The sequence below is a fragment of the Myotis brandtii genome, unplaced genomic scaffold (assembly GCF_000412655.1).
Source record: "Myotis brandtii unplaced genomic scaffold, ASM41265v1 scaffold59, whole genome shotgun sequence".
Classification (NCBI taxonomy): domain Eukaryota; kingdom Metazoa; phylum Chordata; class Mammalia; order Chiroptera; family Vespertilionidae; genus Myotis; species Myotis brandtii.
This window is the reverse complement of record NW_005370223.1, coordinates 4,793,965-4,820,728: the sequence shown is the minus strand read 5'-3', so window position 1 is coordinate 4,820,728 and position 26,764 is coordinate 4,793,965. Positions and strand designations below refer to the sequence as shown.

The window sequence follows — 26,764 nt, the reverse complement described above, 5'->3', positions numbered from 1 at the left end:
TTGTTATAATAATAGTCTCAGAAAATTTGAAACATGAGATATTTATTGGCCTAAACATTTTTTTTTTTCTGTAAAGGAAAGGCTCTTCACATTAGAAGTAAAAATATTTGTATTTTTAAAAGATCCCATTAAGTTATATACTAACCATTGATAAGGTATATATATATATGAGCAGAGGGATTTATGGTTGGTGATGGAGTTTTGTTTTTACTTATCACCCCCCCACCCCCAGTGAAAAAGTATGATACTTGAAATATTTTATGATTATTTTCAAATTGCCAAGTGCATGTGCCAGTCTGACATACAAAAGTACTTTATCAGTTCCCAAGTAGTTTTTTTCCCCTTTTTATTGAATGCATTGGGGTGATACTGGTTAACAAAATTATACATGTTTCAAGTGCACAATTCCACAACCCATCATCTGTCTCTATGTTGTTTGTTCACCACCCCAAGCCAAATCTTCCATCACCATTTATCTCCCTATGCCTTTTACCTCTCCCCCCAGCTCAGTCCCCAAATGTTAATATTTTGCAAACATTGAAATTAATGTAAGACATTTTGACTAATTTCTAAAGTAACAGCATAACAAGTTACAATGTAAAATGAGTCAGATGCTAAACTGTATGGTAGACCTATCTTTTCTACCTTTAAACTTATTTGTTGAATAGATCTAATGTTTAAAGTAATCACAAGTGTTGGTGACTATTATTTACAATACCAATTATGATGCACTGATAATTTGGTGGCACCTTAACAATGGTCAACAATGGAAATTGTGAAGTAAGCATCTGAGGAACAAAGCTCATGTTTACTAGAAAGAGACACAGTACAGATGCACCTGTATAGAGCAGTGATTCTTAAGGTGGGGGCATGTGTTGTTTTAAAAATCACAGAATCTTTTTTTTTTCCCCCACAATGACAGAAAGCCTGTATTTGAATCAATAGTTGTAAATGCTAATATTGACCATGCACTACATGTTTACTTTTCATGCACTATATAATCACCCTATGAGATTGGTTCAATGATCTGTCAACAAGTGTAGTGACTTGCCCCAAATCACAGAGTAAGTGGTGGTGAAGATGGTATTTGAATCCAGACCTACAAGCTCTAAAATTCAGGCTCTTAGGTTCTATGTAACATACTCTGCCTGTATACTACAAGAAGAAAAAAGTGAAGTCCCATGAAATCTCAGGTACATGGGCTACCTTCAGTCTGGGGGGTGGGAGGTGGAATGACACAGGTATTTAAAAGCATACAATAGTTAAGTCAAAACATAAAAATGCCTTTCTGTTGTAACATTTTATGGCAGTCAAAATCTAAGAGAAAGTCATTCTTTAGAAGAAAAAGGAGGTCTTTAACCAGGCTAAACTTAAAATTCTAAATCGGAATATTTTCTGAGTGACTGCAATCCTATCCTGAGACACCTTTGTTGCAGGGGCAGTGCACCAACAAGGAACGACATTTCACGGACAAGCTATATTGACATTCAAGAGCAAGGCTCCTGGCTCTGAGTTCAAGATGGCAGAGCAGGAAGATCCTCTCACTGACACCAAAACTACAACTATATATAGAACAGCTCTCTGAGAATGACCTGAAGACTAGCAGAGCAGATTTTCTACAGCTATGGATATAAAGGAAAAGCCACATTGAAACAGGTAGGAGGGGTAGAGACTAAGTCTAGTCAGGACCTACCCTACCCCCACTCCCCATGCGATGACTCACAAGTGGGAGGGATATCTCAAATGTGGAGGTTGTCTCCAAAGAGAGAGGGGTCGGAGCCCTAGCCTGGGGGACCTGAACCAGGAAGAGGGGCCCCCATAACATCTGGCTTTCAAAACCAGCAGGGCTTACATCTGGGAGAGCCAAAGGGCTGTAGGTTACGCTCTTTGAGTCCCAGCACAGAGCAGTTTGAAAAGTACCTAGGTCATATGTGACGTTGACTAATTTTAGAATGTGTACTGAAAGGACAGGGCTCTGTTGGAACTTTCTCCTAAGGCAGAGGTGCTGGCAAGCACCCTTTCTCTAACCTAGCAGGTGCCATTTCTAACACTCTCCATTAACCTTGCTAGCACTGTTCACGCCACCCTGGCATTTCCCTGAGGACCCACCCAAGCTAGCACCCCTCCAAAGCAGCTCCTGCACTGCCACACTAGTGGGCGGCAGCCTCGGTCAGCACCGGCACACAGCACACAGCAGTGTATCTGCAACAGCATGGTCGGGCCTCTCAGCCAGCCACACTGAAGGCTTGTCCTGCACACCAGTGAGGGGCCAGGCCTTACAGCCAGTGGGCCAGGGATCAGCCTCACCTGTCAGTGTGTGTCCATAGAAGTTGTGGCCCAGCCACAACAGGAGGCCACACTAGTCCATCTGGGAACACCTCTGGAGCACTTGGCTCTGGTGACAAGGGTTATTCCACCACTGGGCCCCACAGGACACCTTCTAAATAAGGCTACTTTTTCAAGACCAGAAGATTTAGCTGACCTACCTAATACATAGAAAACAAACAGGCAAAAATGAGGAGAGAAAACAATATGTTTCAAACAAATCAGCAAACAGGATAAAACCCCAGAAAAAGAACTAAATGAAACTGAGGTAAGCTGTCTACTAGATGAAGAGTTCAAAGTAATAGTCATAAAGATGCTCATCAAATTCTGCAGACAAGTGGATAAACTCAGTGTTAACTTCAACAGAGATAAAAATGTTTTGTGTGTGTGTGTGTTTTTTAAAGGATCTATCAGAAATTAAGAATAAGAATATAACAACTGAAATGAAAAATACACCAGAGGGAATCAATAGCAGATCAGTGATTTCTACTATCCTGTCTTCCTGATGAATAACAATCAGGAAGACAGGACAATGGAAATCACCCAATTGGAAGATCAAAAAGAAAAAGAATGAGGATAGCATAAGGGACCTTTGGGACAACATTAAGTACATTAATATTTGATTCATGGGGGTCCCAGAAGAAGAGAGAGAAAGGGACAGAAAACCAATATGAGAAAATAATGGCTGAAAACTTCCCTATCTGGGGAAGGAAATAGACATCCATGTCTAGGAAGCAGAGAGAGTCCCAAACAAGATGAATCCAAAGAGACACACCAAGAAAGATTATAATTAAATTGTTAAAAGTTAAAGAGAGAATCTAACAGTAGCAAGAGAAAAACAACGAGTTACATAAAAGGGAATGCCCATAAGACTATCAGCTGACTTTTCAACAGAAACTTTTCAGGCCAGAGGGGAGTTGCATGATATATTCAACATGATCAAAGGGATAAAACCTACAACCAAGAATACCCAGCAAGGTTATCAAAATTAAAGAAGAGATCAAGATTTTCTCAGACAAGCAAAAGGTGAAGGAGTTCATTATCACTAAACTGGCATTACAAGAAATGTTAAAAGGAATTCTTTAAGTGGAAAAGAAAAGGCAAAAACTAGAAATAAATATATGGGGAGCTGTAGCTGATTTGGCTCAGTGTATAGAGCGTCGGCCTGCGGACTGAAGGGTCCCAGGTTCGGTTCCGGTCAAGGACACTTGCCAGGGTTGCAGACTCGACCCCCAGTGCAGGAGGCAGCCAATCAATGATTCTCATCATTGATGTTTCTAACTCTCTCTCCCTCTCCCTTCCGCTCTGAAAATCAATAAAGATATATTAAAAAAATATATATGGCGGAAAAATGTCACTAGTAAAGGCAAACATATTTAGAGTATCCCCCCAAAAATGTATACACACACTTTGAATAATTATAAAGGCAGCATTTATTAACATACAGTTCATTTTCAAAATTGAGATACCAGCTGTTAAAGTGTGTATACATTTTTGGGGGACACCCTATATTAAAGAAAGTAGACCAACCACTTATAAATCTAGTATGAAAACAATTAAAATGGCAATAAGTGACAGTGGAAGGATGGAAGGAGGGGAGAGAGAAACATCAATGTGAGACACACCGATTGGTTTTCTCTCTCACATGCACCCCGATAGGCCCAGGATTGAGCCTGCAACTGAGGTATGTGCCCTTGACTGGGAATCAAACCCGAAACCTTTCGGTTCATGGGTCGATGCTCTAACCACTGAACCAAATCGGCCAGGGCTCGCTCATTACTTTAAATGTTAATTGACTAAGTGCTCCCTTAGAAAACAGGGTAACTGAATGGATAAAAAAACAAGACCCATACATATGTTGCCTACATAAGACTCCAGATTGAAATATACACAGAGACTGAAAATAAGGGATGGAAAAGATATTTCATGAAAATAAAAAAGAAGCTGGAATAGCAATACTTATATCAGACAACATAGACTTTAAAACAAAGGCTATAACAAGAGACAAAGAATGACCCAGTAATTCCACTTGGGGCACTTATCTGAAGAAAATGAAACACTAATTTTAAAAGATATATGCACCCTTATGTTCACTGCAGTATTATTTACAATATCCAAGATATGGAAGCAACCTAGGTGTTCACCAATAAATGAATGGATAAAGAAGGACACACATACATGAGTATTACTCAGCCATGAAAAAGAATGAAATCTTGCCATTTATGACAACATGGATAGACCTGGAGGGTATTATGCTAAGTAATATAAATCAGAGAAAAATACTGTATTTCACTTTTTTATGTATGGGATTTTAAAAAAACTAAACAAGTGACAAATAAAACAAATAGACTCAGAGATACAGAAAAACTAATAGTTGCCAGAGGATTGGGCAGTGGGGTTATGGATGACATCCCTTTATGATAAGAATCCTCAGATTGAGTATTGAAGGAACATACCTCAACATAAAGGCCATATATGACAAGGTCACAGCTAACTTCATACTCAATAGTGGGAAATTGAAAACTTTTTCTCTAAGATCAAAAACACTCAAGTTGCAGATACAAAATTAACCTACAGAAATCAGTTGTATTTCTGTATTAATGCAATATCTGAAAAAATAAAACTGTCCCATTCATAATGAAAATAAAAACCTAGGACTAAGACTATATAACAAAAACTAAGACTTTAAAAAAAAGAAATTGAAGACACAGAAAGACATTCTGTGTTCATGGATCAGAAGAATTAATATTATTAAAATGTTTTTATTACCCAAAGCTATCTACAGATTCAATCCCTATCAAAATTCCAATGGCATTCTTCACAGAAATAGGAAAAAAATCCTAAAATGTCTATGGAACTACAAAAGACAATAGCCAAAGCAATCCTGAGGAAGAACAAATTGGAGGCATCACACTTGCTGATTTCAAACTGTAGTTGACCCTTAAACCCCGCAGGGGTTAGGGACGTGGAGTAAAAACTATATAGCGGCCCTCTGCACTCACTGATTCCCAGTTGTGGGTTCAAATACAGCTGATGCTCGGCTGGTGTGGGTCAGTTGGTTGAGTGCCATCCAGTGCACCAGGAGGTTGTCCGTTTGATTCCTGGTCAGGGCACATGCCTGGGTTGGGAGCTTGATCCCCTGTAAGGGTGGGCAGGGGGTGGCTGATGGATGTTTCTCTCTCATCATTTTTTCTATCTCTCTCCCTGTCTCTGAAATCAATAAAAACATATGACACACAGGGTTAGGGACGTGGAGTAAAAACTATATAGCGGCCCTCTGCACTCACTGATTCCCAGTTGTGGGTTCAAATACAGCTGATGCTCGGCTGGTGTGGGTCAGTTGGTTGAGTGCCATCCAGTGCACCAGGAGGTTGTCCGTTTGATTCCTGGTCAGGGCACATGCCTGGGTTGGGAGCTTGATCCCCTGTAAGGGTGGGCAGGGGGTGGCTGATGGATGTTTCTCTCTCATCATTTTTTCTCTTTCTCTCTCTCTCCCTGTCTCTGAAATCAATAAAAACATATAACACACAAAACAGGATATCTAAAAGATATATGCATTCGCATGTTAACAGCCATCATATGAAAACAGCCTGAATAGCAAAAGAAACAATCAACAAATGACCCCTTTTCTATGTCTTCTTCTGGGAGTGCCTACCAACAGATGAATGAATAAAGAAAATGTGATTATATACACACACAATGAAATATTATTTATCTAATATATAGACACAAACATAGTCAAAGAAAATAAAGAAACAAAGGAATATGTTCTAAAAGAAAGAACAAGATAAAACTTAAGGGAACTTCCTTAATGAAATGAGAATACGTGATTTACCTGATAAAGAGTTCAAGATAATGGTCATAAAGATGCTCACTGAATTCAGAAGACCAAGAGGTCATGGTTCAATTCCCGGTCAGGGTACATGACTAGGTTGCAGGTTCGATCCCAGTAGGGGGGCCTGCAGGAGGCAGCTGATCAATGATTATCATCATGGATGTTTCTATTTCTCTCTCGCTCTCCTTTCCTCTCTGAAGTCAATAAAAATATATTTTAAAAAATACTTGTAATAAAGAAAAGGTAAGTTATAGGATGGGAGAAAAAAATTTTCAGATCATATGTTGAATAAGGGGTTAATACTCAAAATATATAAGGTACTCAGATAACTCAATAACAACAACAACAACAAAACCGATCCAATTTAAAAGTGGGCAGAGAAACAAAAATAGGAAATTTTCCAAAGAAGACATTTATATGGCCAACAGTTATATGAACAGATGCTCAACATCAGTAATCATCAGGAAATACAAATCAAAACCACAATGAGATATCACCTCATTCTGGTTAGAATGGCTATTATAAAATAGAGAAGAGATAAGTGTTGGTGAGGATGTGGAGAAATGGGAACCTGTACACTGTTGATGGGAATAAAATTGTTTTTAGCCACTGTGGAAAATAATATGGAGGTTTGTAAAAAAATTAAAAATAGATTTACCATATGATCCAGCAATTTTATGACTGGGCATATACCCAACAGAAATGAAAACAGGATATCTAAAAGATATATGCATTCGCATGTTAACAGCCATCATATGAAAACAGCCTGAATAGCAAAAGAAACAATCAACAAATGACCCCTTTTCTATGTCTTCTTCTGGGAGTGCCTACCAACAGATGAATGAATAAAGAAAATGTGATTATATACACACACAATGAAATATTATTTATCTAATATATAGACACAAACATAGTCAAAGAAAATAAAGAAACAAAGGAATATGTTCCAAAAGAAAGAACAAGATAAAACTTAAGGGAATGTCCTTAATGAAATACGTGATTTACCTGATAAAGAGTTCAAGATAATGGTCATAAAGATGCTCACTGAATTCAGAAGAATGGATAAACACAGTGAGAACATCAACAAAGAGATATAAAATATAAAGTACAAAATAGAAGTCACAGGGCTAAAGAATATAGTCACGGGGAAAGCACACTAAAGGGGTTCAAAAATAGACTAGATGAAGCAGAAGAAAGGACCAGTGAGATCAAAGATAAGGCAGTGGAACTTACACAATCAGAGAAGAAGAAAAAAGAATAAAGAAAGTCAAGATAAGCTTAAGGGACTTATGGGATAACATCAAGCCAATAAACATTCCCATTCTAGGGGTATCAAAAGAAGAAAAAGAGAAAGGAGCAGAAAAGTTACTCAATTTCTGGTCAGGGCACATACCTAGGTTGTGGGTTTGATCCCCAGTCGGGGTGCATATAGGAGGCAACTGATCGACGTTTCTCTCTCACATCAATGTTTCTCTCTCTCTCTTCCTCTCTCTAAAATCAATAAAAACATATCCTTGGATGAGGATTTTAAAAAATACTCATACAACCCAGAGCAATCTATAGATTCAGTGCAATCCCTACTAAAATTCCAATGACATTTTTTTTATAGCAATAGAAAAATATTGGTCCCAATATCATTGGACCAGGGCCAGGGATTGAGCCTGCAACTGAGGTATGTGCCCTTGACCGGAATCAAACCCAGGACCCTTCAGTCCGTGGGCTGACGCTCTATCCACTGAACCAAACCGATGCCGTGGTCGGCAAACTGTGGCTCGCGAGCCACATGCAGCTTTTTGGCCCCTTGAGTGTGGCTCTTTCACAAAATACCACGTGCGGGCGCACGTACAGTGCGATTGAAACTTCGTGGCCCATGCGCAGAAGTCAGTTTTCGGCCTGGGCGAGTCTATTTTGAAGAAGTACTGTTGATATTTGGCTCTGTTGACTAATGAGTTTGCCGATCACTGGGCTAGGGCAATCCTACTTAATTTTAAAATTGAGGTAGTTACATACAGTTGGGTACAAAAATCTAAAGAGTACAGCTTTGTGATTTTTAGCCAGTGTTTATAATCGCCATGTAATCACTACCAGATCAAGATACAGACTATCTTCAGCACCCCCGGAGGCTCCCCTGTGCCTGCACTCGGTTAATATTCACCCCTCTCCAAGGGTGAGCACTTTCCCTGCGTCTACCAGCATACATTGTGTTAGCTGGTTCTGAGCTTCATAGAAATGAATTCACCCAACATGGACTCTTGTACTTGGTGTCTGTCCAACATTAGTCTGTGAGATCTATCCTTGCCGTCTGTAGCAGTAGTTTGCCCTTTTTGTTGCAGTATACTATTCCATTGTACGAATATACCACGATTTATCCATTCTGTTGTTGATGGAAACTTGGGTTTTCAAGCTGACTGTTATGAAAAAATAGGCTTGTGTCTAGGCCCTGCATCGCAGAAAAGGTTGCAAGTGGGGTATCGCATGCCTCGGTGACAATTGCTCTGCTAAGGCCATGAGCAATCTACAACTTGATTTAGTGCTTTGGAACAAGCCAAAACCTCAGATGCAATTTAACATTGATAACTGCAGCACAATGGATGTTTTCATATTGATTCCCAAACCAAGGGAAATGTCTTCAAAAGCTCTGCAAAAGTCGGGAGTCTTAAAATGTGGACTATTTGTGTATTAATACAATGAAATGTCTTGCAGTATATGCTATTACTATTACTTATGACTTTCAACAAACCTACATGTAACTTTTTTCTCTTTATTTACTTTTTCTCCAGTGTTAGGAAGGATTTTTGCTATTTGAAGAAGTGGATTATGAGGGCAGTGACAACAATGACAGTGATAACAACTCGGGGGGTTTGCATTGGAATCTACCTCAGGATCCTAGAGAGGAGCTGACTCAGCAGAGTGGAAAAGCAGGTACTAGAATCAGACCTATCTCTCTGCACGGGCATTAAGGGTAGGGTCCCAACTGAGTAGTCTCTCTAGCTTTCATGCTTGGCACATGGTGGGCGTTCAATAAATGCTTGTTGAATGAGTGGTTCAAACATCAAATACTATTTTTTCTCAGGTTATGAATTTCTAAAATTAGAAACTAATTACTTGAAAGATGGCATAATTTTGTTTTTTTACTTTTCATTGAAATAATTCTCAACATACAGAAAAGTTGCAAATATTGAGAATTTTGACATATTTATATTCACCAGGATTTTACATTTTGCTACATTTTCTCTTTTGCAAAAAGACTATTTTAGAGCAGTTTTAGATTTATAACAAAACTAGAGGCCCAGTGCACAACATTCGTGCACTGCGGGGGGGGAGGGGGGGGTGGCCCTCATCCTGGCCTCCAATATTGGGTTGGCTATTTTGGGTCTTTTGCCTCTCCATATAAACTTTACAATTAGTTTATTGGCATCCAAAAAATTGCTTGCTGGGATTTTAATTGAATTGCATTGAATCTATAGATCAAGTTGAGTAGACTGACATCTTGACAATATTGACCATATCTGCTTGTAAATGAACATGGAATTTACATTTGTTTAGTTCTTCTTTGATCTTATTCATTGAAATTTTGTAGTTTTCCTAAAAAAATCTTGTACATATTTTGTTAGATTTTTATCTAAATGTTTTATTTTTTTGGAAGCCAATGTAAATGGATTGTATTTTAAAGTTGAGTAGACTGACATCTTGACAATATTGACCATATCTGCTTGTAAATGAACATGGAATTTACATTTGTTTAGTTCTTCTTTGATCTTATTCATTGAAATTTTGTAGTTTTCCTAAAAAAATCTTGTACATATTTTGTTAGATTTTTATCTAAATGTTTCATTTTTTTGGAAGCCAATGTAAATGGATTGTATTTTAAATTTCAAATATCACTTGTTCATTATTGGTATATAGGAAAGCAGTTGACTTTTGTATATTAACCTTGTATTCTACAACCTTGCTATAATTGCTTATTAGTACCAGGCGTTTTTGGTTGATTTTTTTTCTCCATAGACAATCACATCATTTGTAACTAAGGATAGTTTTACATCTTCCTTCTTAACCTATACACCTTTCATTTCCTTTTCTTGACTTATTGCATTAGCAAGGCCTTCCAGTATGGTGCTGAAAAGTAGTGGTGAGAAGGGACATTCTTGCCTTGTACCTGTTCTTAGTGAGAAAGCTTTGAGGTTCTTGCCATTAAATATGATGTTAGCTGTAGGTTTGTTGTAAATAATTTTAAAAAAATATATTTTATTGATTTTTTTACATAGAGGAAAGGAGAGGGATAGAGAGTTAGAAACATCGATCAGCTGCCTCCTGCACACTCCTTACTGGGAATGTGCCTGCAACCAAGGTACATGCCCTTGACCAGAATCGAACCGGGGACCCTTCAGTCCGCAGGCAGACGCTCTATCCACTGACCCAAACCGATTAGGGCTGTTATAAATAATTTTTATCAAGTTGAGGAAGTTCCCCTTTATTCCTAGTCTGCTAAGTTTTTATCATGAATGGGTGTTGGTTTTTGTCAAATGTTTTTTCTACATCTAGTCATATGATCCTGTGACTTTTCTTCTCTGGCCTTTATTTAAAAAAATTTGATTTTAGAGAGAGGAAGGTTGCCTCCCACATGCACCCCAACCTGGGGCCGGGGATCAAGCCTGCAACCAAGGTACATGCCCTTGACTGGAATTGAACCTGGGATCCTTCAGTCCATGGGCTGATGCTCTATCCACTGAGCCAAACCGGCTTGGGCCTGAGGCTCATTAATATGTCTTCATATGCCAACGTCCATCATTTAATTAATGGACATCTCTGATGCCAATTCCTTTGTTGACTTTCTCAGTATCTTCTGCAGACATCGCATGGCTCCGACACACAGAGTGTGCTGTCTTCCTCCTGCTGGGATAGCGACAATCGTATCTGCGGCGGCAGCAGGGTCAAGTTTAGCTCTAGGTGAAGTTAAGCTTGGACACATGATATTTGCTCCACCGAGTACAAATTTGATGGCTCCTTTTCAACCTGCTAGTGTGGCACCATAAAGGGATATTTGTAAGCCATTTTAGGGTTGGATAAAAAAGCCCTTTTCTTTGTCTAAAAAATAGTAGCTCTCTATTTACTATAAGGATTTCTATATGTTTATGGCATCGCACTATTTTGACAGGATCTTTCTTAGGCATGATTTGATTAAGCTATGGTTCAATAACTGGAAATTGCTCTTTTAGTTGGTTCTTAATACCCTTTATAACTGATGTTTTCAGCTGGATGCAATTGGACACATTGGCTTTTTCTTCACATTTCTTGAACATGATCCAAGGTGAAGTGGGCAGTGATAGGGAAGGACCGGAATGGGGGAAAAATTGAATTAGCAAGGGTCCAGGAGATCCCCTTACACGAGGAAGGCCGGCACTGACAGTCGGCGCTGTTGTTCTTCTCAAACGGCTTTTAGAAGCCAAGATTTGGGTGTCAGGTGTACTCATATATATTAGGAGGGTTACTGCGCCTAAGTTCTCTCAGTGAAAAGTACTAGGGAATATGCCCAAGAACTACTGAATAAGAGTTTGCATTTTTTAAAATATATTTTTATTGATTTCAGAGAGGAAGGGAAAGGGGGAGAGAGATAGAAACATCAATGATGAGAGGGAATCACCGATGGGATGCTTCCTGCATGGGGGGATCAAGCTCACAACCCCAGCATGTGCCTGTGACCGGAATCGAACCTGGGACCTTTCAGTCCGCAGGCCGATGCTCTATCCACTGAGCCAAACCGAATAGGGCCAGAGTTTGCATTTTTAACAAAATTCCCAGGTGATTCATACGCACATTACAGTTGGAGAAGCATTACCACCTAAAGTAAATGACTTCAGTGTCCAAGCCAGCTGTTGGAGTGCCAGCCATTGCAGCTGCATCTCAGGCATTAGGAAGGAGGAAGGAGACAAAAGGACTCACCTCCCTGTTGAGTCAGCTTCCATTAATCCCAAAAGACTCTAGCAACAATTCTGCAAAATCTCATTGCTTACAATTTAGTCACATGGCTGACGAAGGCAGGGAAGCAGGGAAATGTAGCCTTTTGGTTGGGCCCATCGCCAGCTGGAATACAATTTGCATTCTGTTTCTAAGCACAGAGGGAACGATGGCTATTGGGTAAGTTACATGAGTCTCTGCTCCTCTGGGTTTCCTTGGTCATTCTGTGTCTACTCTGCATGCCGGGAAGTTGTTGGCAACAGAGCCAGCACTGGGCACTGCTGCCAATCACCCACATGTGGCCAGCAGGGGGTTCACCGTGGTCAACCGAGAATTGAAGCACAAAGGTAAAATCTGCCTCTTATGTAGCCTCTGTTACCATCATGCCCACCCACCCCGCCTTCTGCCTGGCCCCAGACTGGAGCGAGAGGGCCAGAATTCATGGAGCAACAAGATAGAAGAGAAAGTGTGGAAGGCACAGTTAAAAACAATCGCTCAGCTGGCAGAGACTAGACACAGACTTCCCAGGTTTCAACCCTAGTGCCATCACTTACTAGCTTTGGATTTTCAGTTAATGATGGCCACTTGAACTTTCAGTAAGTTAACCTACTGATGAAAGGCCTCACGAGACCTTAATGTCTTCGTGTTAAAGTACAGGGCTACCTCCCAGGCTGCTGTGAAGATGCAATGGAAAAAACAGGAGAAGCTCTTGGAGCACTGGCCCGTCCAGAGCTCTCCATACACCGTGGTTCTTATCACTGAGCAGAGCTGCCAAGAGCAAAGGTACAACCTCCCTGGAGATGGCTGCAACCCTGACCGTGGACTCGGGCCCAGAGAAGAACAAGAAGCACAGAAACTACCAACTTGGAAGCATCATTGATTTACTTAATACTTTCAGCCCAGTATTCCCACCAGTTTAGAGAAGATTGTAACTAGCTCTGTTTACTGTTCAACACCCTTGTGACAAATACCCAGGATTTGTCTTCTGTTGCTTTGTGGCACAGTGTCTTCTCTTTCCCTGAGTTTGGTTTCCCTTCTTGACTACTTGAAATACTTCCAACACATTTTTAAAAACAATACTTAAAAAAAGAAAAACAAACCAAAAAAGCCAACGTGCTAGTGACAGCATTTGCCCCCTTCCTCTCTACAATAAAGCCGGCAGCCACCACTGTCCCTGTACAAGGACTGAGCAAACCTTGGCAAGTCCACATCCGTCACTGGATACACTAAAGGCCACACTATCATTTTCTTAGACAAACATCCTGGGCAATTTGGCTTCTTTTACTTTGCCATGAATACAACCGGTTTGCTGAGTACCTTAGGGGACCTTGAAAGACTAGTTCTTGTTATTTTAACCTCCTCACTGGCTTATCATCCTGGTTTATAATTCTAACATATTTGCCAAAGGCTTCCAGGTACCACTGAAAGAAACACCTAGGATAAACAAAGAGCATTTTTTCTTCCTGAGATCCATATCTCCTTGACACGATGGGAAAGGTTTAAGGAACGCCAAGGAGCACGTGAGCGTGTGTCTTTGTGCCTGTTTATGCGAAACTAGGACTAAATGTTCCGTGCAGCAACACTACCTTAGCTCCTTCTGCCACTTCCCAGTTTGGCTGAGGCTGTTGGAACTAATCCTTCTGCCCTTTAAACCTCTGATTTAAGGTAAAATGACACCTGGTTGGCTACTTCAGGGACCAGGGAAGTGAGTGAGAAGAGTAACAGTGCCCCCTGCAGGTGTGTGCCGATGGCAGTGAATTTGACCATCTCAGGGACCTTCTGGGCAGCAGGATGGTGTCCCCTGGTGTCTGGCCTGATGGTATATGCAAACTGGTGATTAATGGTGAATATAAGCCTGATGCTTATTGCCAGTATCTCACGAAGGTCAGAGACCAGACCCTCCGTGTTATCTCTGCAGTGGCCTGTGGGAGCTACAGTTGGGTCTGTTCAGCTGGTTTTCCCATTTCTCTTTTCCTGCTACCGGGACCCCTTTTCCTTCAGGAAATTTCTCCTCCACTCCAGGTGAATCTAGTGGGTTTGACAAGCCACAGTATTTGATCCTGTCTTTAGAGGCGAGATTATGGTCCAACCAGGTCAATCTTAGTGCTGGATCCTTGTTGAGTAAGCTAGAAAGCCGGAGGTCATCCTGGATACCAACCTCTCCCTTACCTGCCATATCCAGGCTGTCAAGGGCTCCCAGTGAACTCCTAGATTTCCTTCCTGTCCGTCTCTCCTATCACCCTCATCCCCGCTGCTATCATCTGTCCCCTGAACAACTGTATACTAGGTGTACCGGTTAATAATGCGGATTTGTTTCAGTAGATGGAGTTACACATATGTTGATATATATGCGATTTGATATGTATGCTATTTTGTTGTGTTGGCAGCAAGCTTCAAAACTTCATATGTCAAATTTTCTGAAGGTGTTAACATCATAGATATTTTTACGCTTAAAAATGTCGAATTTTGTGCTAAAAAAAGAGCATTTGTGGGAAGTTTTAATTCATTACTTTATTTTGAAGAAAAGTGCTGCTGAAAGTTATCGTATGCTTCAGAAAGCTTATGGTGAACATGCTCCATCTCAAGGTACTTGCGAACGCTGGTTTCAACGCTTTAAAAGTAATGAGTTCTATGTGAAAGACAGAACGTCCAGATCAACCGAAAAAGTTTGAAGACCAACAATTATGTCAAACTCAAAAACAACTTGCAGAAAGATTAAATGTTGCTCAGCAAATGATTCTGATCATTTACAAGCAATGGGAAAGATTTGAAAGGAAGGAAAATGGGTGCCACATCAACTGAACGAAAGACAAATGGAAAACCGAAGTCATCAGTAAAATGCTGCTTCAACGGCACGAAAGAAAGTCTTGTTTGCGTTGAATTGTGACTGGCGATGAAAAGTGAATTTATTTTGAGAATCCCAAATGCACAAAATCATGGGTTGATCCAGGTCAACCATCAACATCGACTGCAAGGCCAAATCACTTCGGAAAGAAGACAATGCTCTGCGTTTGGTGGGATCAGGAAGGTGTGGTGTATTCTGAGCTTCTAAAACCAGGTGAAACCGTTAATACTGATCGCTACCAAAAACAAATAATCAATTTGAACCACGCTTTGATTGTAAAACCACTAGAATGGGCCAGAAGACATGGCAAAGTAATTTTGTTTAATGATGACGCACCATCACACACTTCAAAACCAGTTAAAGACATGTTAAAAGATCTTGCCTGGGAAGTATTAACCCACCCGCCATATTCACCAGACCACATCCTCATCAACATTTATTAACACCAACTGAAAACGGCAATGAAGGATGCCAAATGAGTGATACAGCTGGATCCTTTCATGGTGGCACCCCCCCCACCCCACCGGCCCTCCAAAAGAAGATGTGACCAGATTTCTTTTACCTCGAGGAATTTTGTCCTTGAACTTGCATCAGTTCTGTAAATTTACCTTTTAAGGAGTGTTCTCTCTTCTTGAACTAAGGCCTAAGATGTGCTCTGTATCTAATATCTAAGACAGGTAACCTGACAATAACATGAAAGAATTGAGGTATTTGGTTAAAAGATCAGAAAGCAATAACTTTAACCATTATTTTAACATCAAATACCGATACTATTATGAAGACAAACCACTGATCTGGGAGATAAAAGAGGTGAGAGTGAGAGAATAAAAAGACTGGATGGAAAAGTAAGGATTGTTATTTTAACTGAGGCGGTCAGGCGGTCCAAGAAGGTGACATTTGTACAGAGACCTGAATGAAGAGAGGGATGGATCCATCAAATATCTGGGGATGAGAGAACAGCAAAACACAAGATTCTGAGGCAGAAGACTGCTTGGTCCAGGAAGAAGAGAGCTAGAATGAAGGGGGTGGAGTGAAGGGGGGTTCGGAGGAGTAGCCTGTGGTGCCGCCCAGCACATATGTGTGTGGACTGTGATCTCCCACTAGAGTTTGAGGCTCAAGTCTTTGTGTCCCTAGGCCAGTGATGGCGAACCTATGACATGTGTGTCAGAGGTGACACGCGAACTCATTTTTTTGGTTGATTTTTCTTTGTTAAATGGCATTTAAATATATAAAATAAATATCAAAAATATACATCTTTGTTTTACTATGGTTGCAAATATCAAAAAATTTCTATATGTGACACGGCACCAGAGTTAAGTTAGGGTTTTTCAAAATGCTGACACGCCGAGCTCAAAAGGTTCGCCATCACTGCCCTAGGCACTGTGTCGGGCCATGGAATATGTTCAAAAGCATTTCTTCAATTAATTACTAAGTATAGCTCCTCCATCAGCAAATTAGAATATCAATATTCTAGGCTTAATTTTTCACTTCCTGGTTCCATGCAAAACCCAACGGGGTGATGTGACATGTATGGAGCTCTCCCAAGGCTTTGTTTTATGAAAATACAGTGTGCAGCCCACGAGAAGGGGCGTCAGATGGGCCACCAATGGACCGGAACAATGCACGTCTTTTCCTTGGTGCTTACAAGTAAGTGGCTCTTACTAGAGAGCCGTTATTATGTACAACTGCTTATATGCTGTCAAGGGTTTCCAAAATTAGGGCTTTGCTCGTGTTTCCTGGGGTCTGATTTAACACTCAGCCAAGGAGCAGGCTGTCAAACGCTGCTCCCGGTGTTGCCATCTCCCGCTGTGCGTGTGCGCAGCACAGTCGGGATTCCTGCCAATTTTAGGTGGAAGCTTTGTTGTCACTGCATCATCACTGTTATTTAGAGTGGCTCGCGGCTTTCTTTTGCAGTTTTTCTTTTATCTCGAGGACAGCTTTCTTTTCTCTTTTTCCGTAGCAGTCTGGTTTGTTGTGGGTTTGTTTTGTAAGCTCTGCAGGCCATGGTAGGGAATGTTCCATCAGCCCTTTTCCATTACTTGGGTTTTAAGTTGGTGTGTGTTGGTCTTTGCGGGTAACTGTCACATTAGCCAGTTTAGCTTCGCTTCTGCTTTCATGTAGTAAGCGCTCTCCACTTTCACTGTGGGACCCAGTCCCCATCTCCAGGTGGCCCTAGAGGGGCTGGGTAATTTGGAGTCTTGCCTCCCCTCCTCCTGCCCTCCTTATGCCTGGTGCTCAGCTCACTAGGCTAGCCAAGAAGGGCACTTCCTTCCCCAGGTCACAGTGAGCCTGGGTTCAGGGATGGGTCCTGACCCATCCTAGACCATCGGGGTCCTCACTATGAGCTGACAAATCAATGCTCACTACGAGGGCGCACACTGCCCTCTCCCTCTAAGAGGTGTTTCTTAGAATGAATACTTCCTTTTTATAAGTAATTATTTTGTTATTATCCCTTTAATATACTAAAAGGGAATTCAGGGATATATGTCATTAAAAAAACAATAGGCTCTCCTAACTCTAATACAAAAGAGAAATAAAAATAGCTTATAAAAAGAGCATAATAAAGGTAGTTTATAATAAATTAATAATGCATCAATATATAAATACATGGGCCTACCTACACTTTACATAATAACATAACCAGATGCTTGCCCCAAACATGTAGAATCACCATGAGGTGGCAGTGGCAGACGGAGGTGTGTGTAGGTGAGCTGTATGGTCCCTCCAATACCATTCGTGACCACTGGTGATGTGATAGCTGAAAGAGTGAACAGGCCTTGTTAAAATCTGAAATGAAAGAGAGTACAACTTCCCCGCACTTTACACATGGTAGTATTCATGAATAATTCAATGTATATTAAAATTAAGCAACACATCTAGGGGCCTACTGAGGTTTTCTCTGGGGACAAAGGCGGGGGATGCCACCTTTGCATTGTCCATCTGCTTTGCTCCAGGTCTCCGGTATCTCTTGGAAAGGAGTTTGTACACTTGCCTGGCCCCCCAATTTTTGTGTTTGCCCCCTAGAGAACACCTCTAGATCACCCGGCTCTGGTGGCCAGTGGGGCCAATACTTGTGTGTCCACAGGATTGGAACAAATAGAGAAAGTGTTCTTTTCCAGCTGCCACACCCGTCGAGAGCAGCAGAGAGGCGACATCCTGAGGAGCCCAGTCGTTCTGTGAAAGAGGCCTATTAGCTTATCTTCTTAGCTGCAAACCTATGGGGAGGCTAATTAAACACACATCTAAGGCCGCTGTCATCTTCTCTCGAGAGCTCAGAGGGTAGATGCAGTCTTAGCATTCTCCCCCTGCCATGCTCTCTGGTGTCATGTCAGAGGCCCCAGAGCCCCATCTATGGCCCTCCCGTCCCCAATGATTTCATGGGCAGAAGCTTATCCAGGCACACCAACCACAAGCCATGGCTGTCCCAGTGCAGCTTGGGCCCCAGGCTTGATGGTGTATTTCCCAGACTCCCCTCAGCTTGCACCCGCATTAGCTATAGCTCCGGTGCATGCACAGCTTGTCCCCAGGACTTCCTGAAAACCACACCCACTTCAGCTCCAGCTCCAGTGGCTTACCCCTGGGGCTCCCTACAGCTTGCACCACCCCAGCTTCAGCTCCAGGCCCTGGTGTGGCTTGCCCGCAGGACTACCAGAGGCCCGAGCACACTCTACTTACAACTCCAACTGGCTTCTCTAGAGTGGCTTGTCCCTGGGACTTCCCTTGGCCTGTGCTCACTTCAGCTTCAGCTCCAGGTCACAGTGAGTGTTACTCCTGTGACTTCCCACTGCCTCACATGCTCTGGCTCCAGCTGGCCTGCCAAAGACACCTGGCACATGCAGCTTGCACAGGGGAAGCTCCTACACAAGGCCACTTCTTCAAGCCTGGTTGCTGTTTCGCCTAATTTATAGAAACAAACACAGAGAGGCAGCCAAAATGAGGAGATGGAGAAGTGTGTTTCAAATAAAAGGCCAGGACAAAACCCCAAAAAGGAACTAAATGAAACAGAGACAAGCAATCTATCAGATAAGGAGTTTAAAACATTGGTTATAAGGATGCTCAATAACATGGGAGAAGAATAGGTGAGCTCAGTGAGAACTTCAACAAAGAGAAAATATAAAAAAAGAACCGATCAGAACTGAAGACTACAATAACTGAAATGAAAAATATCAACAGCAGATTCGTTGATGCAGAAGATTGAGTCAGCAAGCTAGAAGACAAGGTAGTGGAAATCTCCCAATCAAAACAGCAAAAAACAGAAAAGTATTTTTAAAAATTAGGATAGTTTAAGAGGCCTCTGGGACAACATCAAGAGTTCCAACATTTGAATCATTAGGGGTCCCAGAAGGAGAAGAGAGACAGAAAGGAACAGAAAACCTATTTAAAGAAATAATGGCTGAAAACCTGCCCAACCTGGTGAAGGAAATAGACATCCAAGTCCAGGAAGTACAAAGAGTCCCAAAGAAGAATAACCCAAAGAGGCCCACACCAAGACACATCATAATTAACATGTAAAAAGTTAAATCAACAAGAATTTTTTAACTTCAAAGTTGGAAATAAACAGAAACAAATGAAGTTAGCTATATATCAAATAGGTAACAACCATATTAAAAAAAAAAAAATAGAAAGGGATCCAAATAACTTTTAGCTACAGTATTTCACCCTCAGCCTGAAGATAAAAGGACAAAAAACAAAAAAGAAAAACCCCAAAAAACAAACAAAAAAAAAACTGCAAAGAAAACTTGAATTTGACTTAACACATTAGTAGGTTTATTGTTAATAGTGGTTTGGGTATAGTTATTATGAAACAAATTTATGTGTATTGTAGAATTGAACAGAGGAGTAAATATATTGATCTTGTTTGGTGCTAGGCTTCTCATGGTGAGAGAAAGAAGCTACAAACATAACTAAAATGACACAGCTGATGAGGGTCAGAGCACGTTTGAATACGAAAACCTGGGGTCCTTTCTTGCATGAGCTCTGATGAAAGCCAAGTGCTACTCATGAGCTCCGCACCTCCAGCCCCAGGCCCCGGAGGTGGTTCTGTAGGGGATGGCCCACCCCCTCTCCCTCCCCCTGCTGGGTGGCTTCCTGGTGATCTGATTTGATGTGAGGAGAGAACTAGAATACCTATAGGAATAAGGTGTTAGTTAAATGTCCCTGATCCAGATAAGCCTTCCTTGTGCCCCCGACTCAGGGCAGCTCCCCTGACTCACACCCCAATCCAGCACATGCTTTGTGCTCTGTGCTCCATGCTTGTCCTCCATAGAATGGCTCACACTTGGAGTCTGTTCCAGTTGTACTCTTTCTCACTCAATATTTGGCTTCCCCATGAGACTGTCTGAGCACAGGGACCTCTGGCTTGTCCACCACAGTGCCCACAGCCCAGGCCCAGGGCCAGACACACAGCAGATATCCACTAACCACTCCCTCCCCTCTCGGCTGAATACCAGTCCACCTTGCCTGACAAGCTCACTGCCGGAACTGCCAGCTCAACCTTGTTCCTACAACTCCCTAACTAGGGATGCAGAGAAGCTGGTTGTCCTCAAGTTCATGTTGATTTACTGAAATCAAAGTCTGATAGCTGAATAGGACAGGCTCAGCAGGTGGGACAAACCCAGGCATGTTATTATTTACTAGAGGCCCAGTGCATGAAATTCATGCACTGATTGGATCCCTAGCAGCTGCTGGCTACTGTCCGGGTACTCCCTCCCTTCCCCTGGCCAGCTCTGCCCCCTGGTCGAACTCCCATATGAACTCCCGGTCGAGGGGACAATTTGCATACTGCGCTTTTATTATATAGGATGGTGTGTGCTGGCATGGCTAGGAATGCCCTTCCTTTATCCCCAGCCATGGAGCTGTGGCTCTCATTTCTGTTAAAGGAACAAAGTCTTTCTATAAACCGTTACACAATAGGGTTACAAGTGGCAGAGAAAGCCCTGCTCTGTTTCAGAGCGGTGAGGCGTGGCTGCAATTCACACCGCATCCTCACAGCTGGGAAAGAGGAAGGGGAGCCAGAAAGAACCAAAATCAAACAGAGCAACTTTTCTGAAAAGCATTCCTCAAAAGCCCTGTGCACTCAGAAAAGGGGCGGCTGAGTCATCCCCAGTTGTACTGTGCAGTGATTTCTCTTAAAACTTTCAAATACAAAGATACTACTTAGTGACAACCATGTGTTCCTAACTTACACTGATTCATTTTCAAAAGTAAAAAATAGATTTTTTTAAAGAAGTAAGGCCAACCTTGTTGTTGGGATGGAAAGTTCTAGTGCTGCATAAATTCATACCTAGAAATGTTCTCTATTCTATGAGTAGCTGAAATGGATGTTATAAGGGGACTTAAACATATGGTAGGACAGTCTATGTGTTTATTTTTTTTATAATTCTTTGTGGTTGAAAGTATCACATATATCCCCCTTTTTCCCATTGACCCCCTTCAGCCTGCCCCCACACCACCCTCCCACCCCAGGCCTTCAACACCCCATTGTCTGTGTTCATGCATACAAGGTCTTTGGTTGATTACCTCCCACCCACTCTCTCCTGCCTTTCCTCTGAGGTTCTGCACTCTATTCCATGCTTCCATGTCTCTGGATCCACTCCGTTCATCAGTTTATTTTGTTAATTATCTTTGTGGTAGGACAGTTTAGATGTCAAATGGTGACAGTTATTAAGAGCTTGGGTACTGCAGCCCCGGTGTGGGTCAGTGGTTAGAGCATCAGCCCTTGCACCAAAGGGTTGCAGGTTCAATTCCTGGTCAAGGGCATGTACCTGGGTTGCAAGTTCCTTCCCAGCACAGTTGGGGCATGTTGTGGAAGGCAATCAATCAATGTGTCTCTCATCAATGTTTCTCTTTCTCTTCCCTCCTTTCCTCTCTCCTTCCCTTCCACTCTACCTAAAACAAAAACAAAAACAAACAAGCTATGGAAAAATATCCTCAGGTGAGGATTGAAAAAAAGAAAAGAAAAAGAGCTTGAGTACTGCAAACACATGGTACAATTGCCATCTTCCCAGCCCCGTTCATGATAGGCATTGCTAAACATAGCATTTTAGCAGGACAGGTGAGAATGTGGACTCTGAAATCACACTGCCTGGGTTTGAATCCTGGCTCTGCCATTTAACAGCTGCATGACCTTGGGTAGTTTACTCAACCATGCAGTGCTTCAATTAGCTCATTAAAAAAGAAGCAGAAGAGTAACTACCTAATGTCATAGCATTGGCCGAGTGACTAAATGATTTCATATATAAAGCACTTAGAGGTGTGTTGGCCTAAAGTAAGTACAAGAAATAGTAAACTCTTAAGCCAAAAACTAGATACAAACCAAGTGCCCATCAATAAGAAAATAGATAAATTGTGGTATATCCACACAATGGAATACTACTCACCAATGAAAAGAAAAAACCTGTTAACAACCTGGATGAATCTCAAATAAGTGGAGTGGAAAAAAAAGCTAGACCAAAAGAGTACATAGGGCATGATTCCATTTCCATACAACTCTTGAAAGTGCAAACTAACTCATAGTGACAGAAGGCACATCGTGACTGACTGAGAGGCAGGGGGAGGCTGGAGGGAAGGGTTACGAAGGGGCAGGAGGAAACTTTTGTGGGTGATGGATATGTTTACTATCTTGGTTGTGGTGATGGTTTTATGAGTGTGTACATATGTCAAACATCAAATTGTACACTTTAAATATGGGTGAATTGTTGTATGTATGTCAATTATGTCTCAATAAAACTGTTGAGGATAAAAAGAAATATTAGCCATTACTCTTACCCCATACTTGTTAACACACTGCCCCAGGCGATCAGAGTCAACACAATTCTAGTCCTATTGGTGTTACCTGGTTAGATAAGTCTTTTGATTCTCTCCCACGTATGAAAACTTACGATTGTGTAACTGACTAGTCTTCTGACCTTAGGCAAGTCACTGAAACTCTCTGAGCCTCAATGTTTTTCATCAGTAACATAGAAATTATAATATCAACCTGCATTTCTAGAGTGTTGTGAAGGCTGAATGTGAGACTGTTCATCCAAGTGCTTTAAAACGCTGTCTGGTGTTGGGCTAACTTAAGGGGCTGATACAGGATGTAGGAGTTCAAATATTCCATGTGTGTTCCAGGACTGAGTCTGCCAGCTGAACTTGATACTAAGTACCTCTTAACGCAGCGCCTTTATAAACCTGATTCGGATTTATGATTTTTGTATGAACACCATTGTTAGCTCATTTTTGCGATTTATCATCCAGGCCTGTGGAGGGAAGGGATTTAGGGTTATGGAGTCTGAGGGATGCAGACCAGGGCACTTGGGGAGGCCAGCCAGGGTGAGCAGGGGGTGCTGTGTAAAGGCACTTCCCAGGCAGAAAGGCTGCCACCTGTGGATGCCTCTTCCTTCTGACCAGAGGCCCCTGCCCTTCCATGAGTGAAAGCCGGGTGCTGGGTGGCTGGCTGGGACTGGCTTAACCTCTTGTGTGAAAATGATGTAGTCTCATTAGAGAGAGCCTGCAAGGGTGGTTGTAGGAAACAACGTAATAGACCTTATTTTGGGGGTTGGAGAGAGTTCATAAACCCAGAGTGAAAAAGACTAGAAAGATACAAACTAAAATTGTATCAAATGTACAAGGGTGCAAACCAAATCACTAGCCATGGTTATTTTTAGACCTGGAGTTGGGGAAGCTTTTCATTTTCTTCTCTTGGCTTATCTGTATTTTCTACATTTTCTACAATGAGTGGCTATCGTTTTTTTTTTGCAATAAGAAAACAAAACCAAAACAACAACTAAAAACCAAAACCGAAGTGTTTCTGGTTTGGAATTGCTACCTTTGTTCCAAAAAGTAAGAAACATTCATGCTACCTCTAACCAAGAATGATAACCATCAGCTGCAAACAAACAGAGAAATGAAATGCCTCCAGCCCCCGCGTGACCTGCCAGCGCAGACATCTGTCTGGGAGAGCTGTGCCGTGCACGGGGTGGCTTCAGGAAGGCCCTGCTGTGCCCCTTGACACACAATGAGAGGACAGCGAGGTCCCCAGGCCCCTTTATGTCCTTTATCGCCAGATCTTGCTCTGTAATCCGTACATGAATATAAATTGTTAAATCGACATGTTTTCTGCCTGGACCGCTCGGCTCGAAAGCAATTGTGTTGTATTCTGCACCCCCCAAACCTACCAGCCAGTGGGTCCAGAGCAGCCCCACCAAGGGTGATGATGCCGCTGTCACTGGTTCACGCCCTCTCTGCTCAACGGAGACCGGGACCCACTGCAGAGAACCTCTGAGAAGCGTGGGGACCCCCAGAGGCTCCCACGCGGGCCCCGCTGTCCTGCTGCATGGCTTCTGCCGTGTCCTCTGCAGAACCCAGAGAGTCAAATGGCAAATCCCGGAGGGAGGCGGGTTGTAGCCTGTGTAACCTCGGGCGAGATACTTTGTGTCCCAAGAAATAAAAATAAAATACAGAACCACCATATGATCTGGCGATTCCACTTCTGGATGTTTACTCAAAGGAGATAACACTAACTCCAAAAGACACATGCACCCCGTGTTCATTGCAGCGCTGTTTACAGTAGCCAGTACAGGGACGCACTTGGCTGAACAGTCTCGCATTCAACCTTCACAACGCTCTAGAAATGCAGGCGGATATGTACTGGCTACTGTACAATTTTAGTTTGTATCTTTCTAGTCTTTTTCACTCTGGGTTTATGAACTCCTCCCAACCCCCCAAATAAGATCTATTACGTTGTTTCCTACAACTGCCCTTCCAGGCTCTCTCCAATGAAATATTATTCAGCCACAAAAAGAAGAAAATCTTGCCATTTTCAACAACATGGATGGATCTTGAGGGCATTATGCTAAGTGAAATAAGTCAGACTGAGAAAGATGAATACTCTGATCTCACTTATATGTGGAATCTTAAAAAAACCAAAAACTCAAAGAAACAGAGCAGTCAGCTCTGATAAAATGAGTTTTCTCGAATGCCAATAATCCCACATGGCTCATCTAAAAAGAGAGAGAGAGAGAGAGAGAGAGAGAGAGAGAGAGAGAGAGAGAATCAATTAAAAAAATGAGAGACTGTTGAAAGAACTTGGGATGCTTAGTCCAGAGAACAAAGGGTTTTTGTGACCCCAGCTAACTGGCTGCTGACATCTATTTAAAACCAGGGCTTCTTGGGGATCAAGAGAGGCCCAAGCCTCTTCCATTTAATGAGGTTTCTGGTATATTAATGAAAAAAGGAACATTTACGCAATGGAATACTACGTGCTATAGAAAAAGAAGGGGCTCTTACTTTTTGCGACAGCATGGAGGGACCTGAGAGTATTATGTGAAGCGAAATAAGCCAGTCAAAGCAAGACAAATACCATATGATCTCACTAATATGTGGAATCTAATGAACAAAATAAACGGACGAAAAAAATGGAACCAGAAGCATGGACACATGGAACAGACTGGAGGGAGCCAGAGGGGAGGGAAGTGGGGATGCCTGGATAAATGAAGGGATTAGCTAAAGAACATATATGCAGACCCCATGGACATGGAAAATGATGTGACAAAGGCCAAAAGAGGGGGAGGTGGGGGGAGGAGGAGGTGGGCAAAAGGGGGTGGGGAGGATGAGGGGCAGTCTACAATAATGTCAACATTAAAGTTTTCAAACAATAATAATAATTCAAACAGAAAACATTGGTTATGTAACCAAGCAAGGCCTGGCCTGTGAAGAAAGAGATAAGAAATAAAATGGAGTCACTATAGTCAAGCTGTTAAATTAGCAAAAATATAGTAGCTTAAGGCACAAGGAAACCATCCTTACTTTAACAAGCCTGGGAACTTAAACTTTTGAACTTTCCGGTCCTGCAGCAATGCCTGGCTATACATCAAACCTCCAGATAACCCTCCGGTTCCCCCTAAAGACCTAAGGAAAGAGTGTGCATGTATCCAGACCCCCTGACATTTAAGTGTTGCCATCGCAGACCAACCCAGAGGCTAAGCATGCAGGACCCATTCTTCTCAAAAACGTCCTTTTCATTATAAGAACCCTCAGCATTTCTTTTTTCTTAGGAACACCCTGGGGATTGCCTAGTTGTGCTTTCACTTTGCAAACCCTAAGACCCTTGGAAAAAAATCTTCATCATTAACTCTTGACCAGCGAGATTGGGGTGAGGGGTGCCAACCTACCCCACCTCACAGTTGAAAATCCAGGTATAAAGTGTCAGCCCTTTGAATACTTGGATTCCCAACCTCACATCCAAAATACAAGGCGGGTTTGAACTGCATTGGTTCACTTACACACGGATTTTTTTAAATCCTTGAGTTATATTTAACTAATGTTAGCACAAAAAACTGAACCTAATATAATTGTGGCAGTCACAGAGTAATGACTCGAATTATGCATTTTTTGAGAAAATCATAATCCATAGTGCCCTGCAGGCAGGGTTGGCGGGTGATGGGAGAAAACTGTTTTCAAGGTCCCGACATCTGTAGTCGAGGGTGGGTCTGACCGTCGTGACCTCTGTCTCTATCTTTCATGGTGGACCCATGGTAAGGGGGGCTGGACATTTTGCAAGCCCATGATGAGAGTGGGCCCTGAAGGGTACGTTTGGAGAAGGCGGTTTCTCTCTGGCTGTGCACCCCAGAACCCCTAACCTCCAGCAAGTAGCCAACTCTGAGATTTGGGGGCGATGGGAAGTAGTTGGTGTTAAGGATATCTGTGCAGCTGGAGCAACGATTTCTAACTTCTCCCCCTTCCGAAAATCGGATAAAACCCCTGGACCTGCTTCCCAGAGGAATTCTATTCCCCCGCCTCGCCCCCCACTCATCCACTCACAG

General features: G+C 42.1%; 1 long non-coding RNA gene and 1 pseudogene across 1 annotated transcript in view; one reads left to right on the top strand and one right to left on the bottom strand.

Annotated features, from left to right (window-relative positions):
- Positions 1-26,154, top strand: part of LOC102260852 — a 29,688-nt gene extending 3,534 nt beyond the window's left edge. Inside the window, exons 3-5 of the long non-coding RNA XR_314311.2 lie at positions 1,437-1,656; positions 8,941-9,082; positions 25,796-26,154. This is a non-coding gene — a long non-coding RNA (uncharacterized LOC102260852). The remainder of the gene's footprint in view (positions 1-1,436; positions 1,657-8,940; positions 9,083-25,795) is intronic.
- LOC102260561 lies at positions 10,861-11,682 on the bottom strand (annotated as a pseudogene).
- Positions 26,155-26,764: the final 610 nt, after the last annotated feature.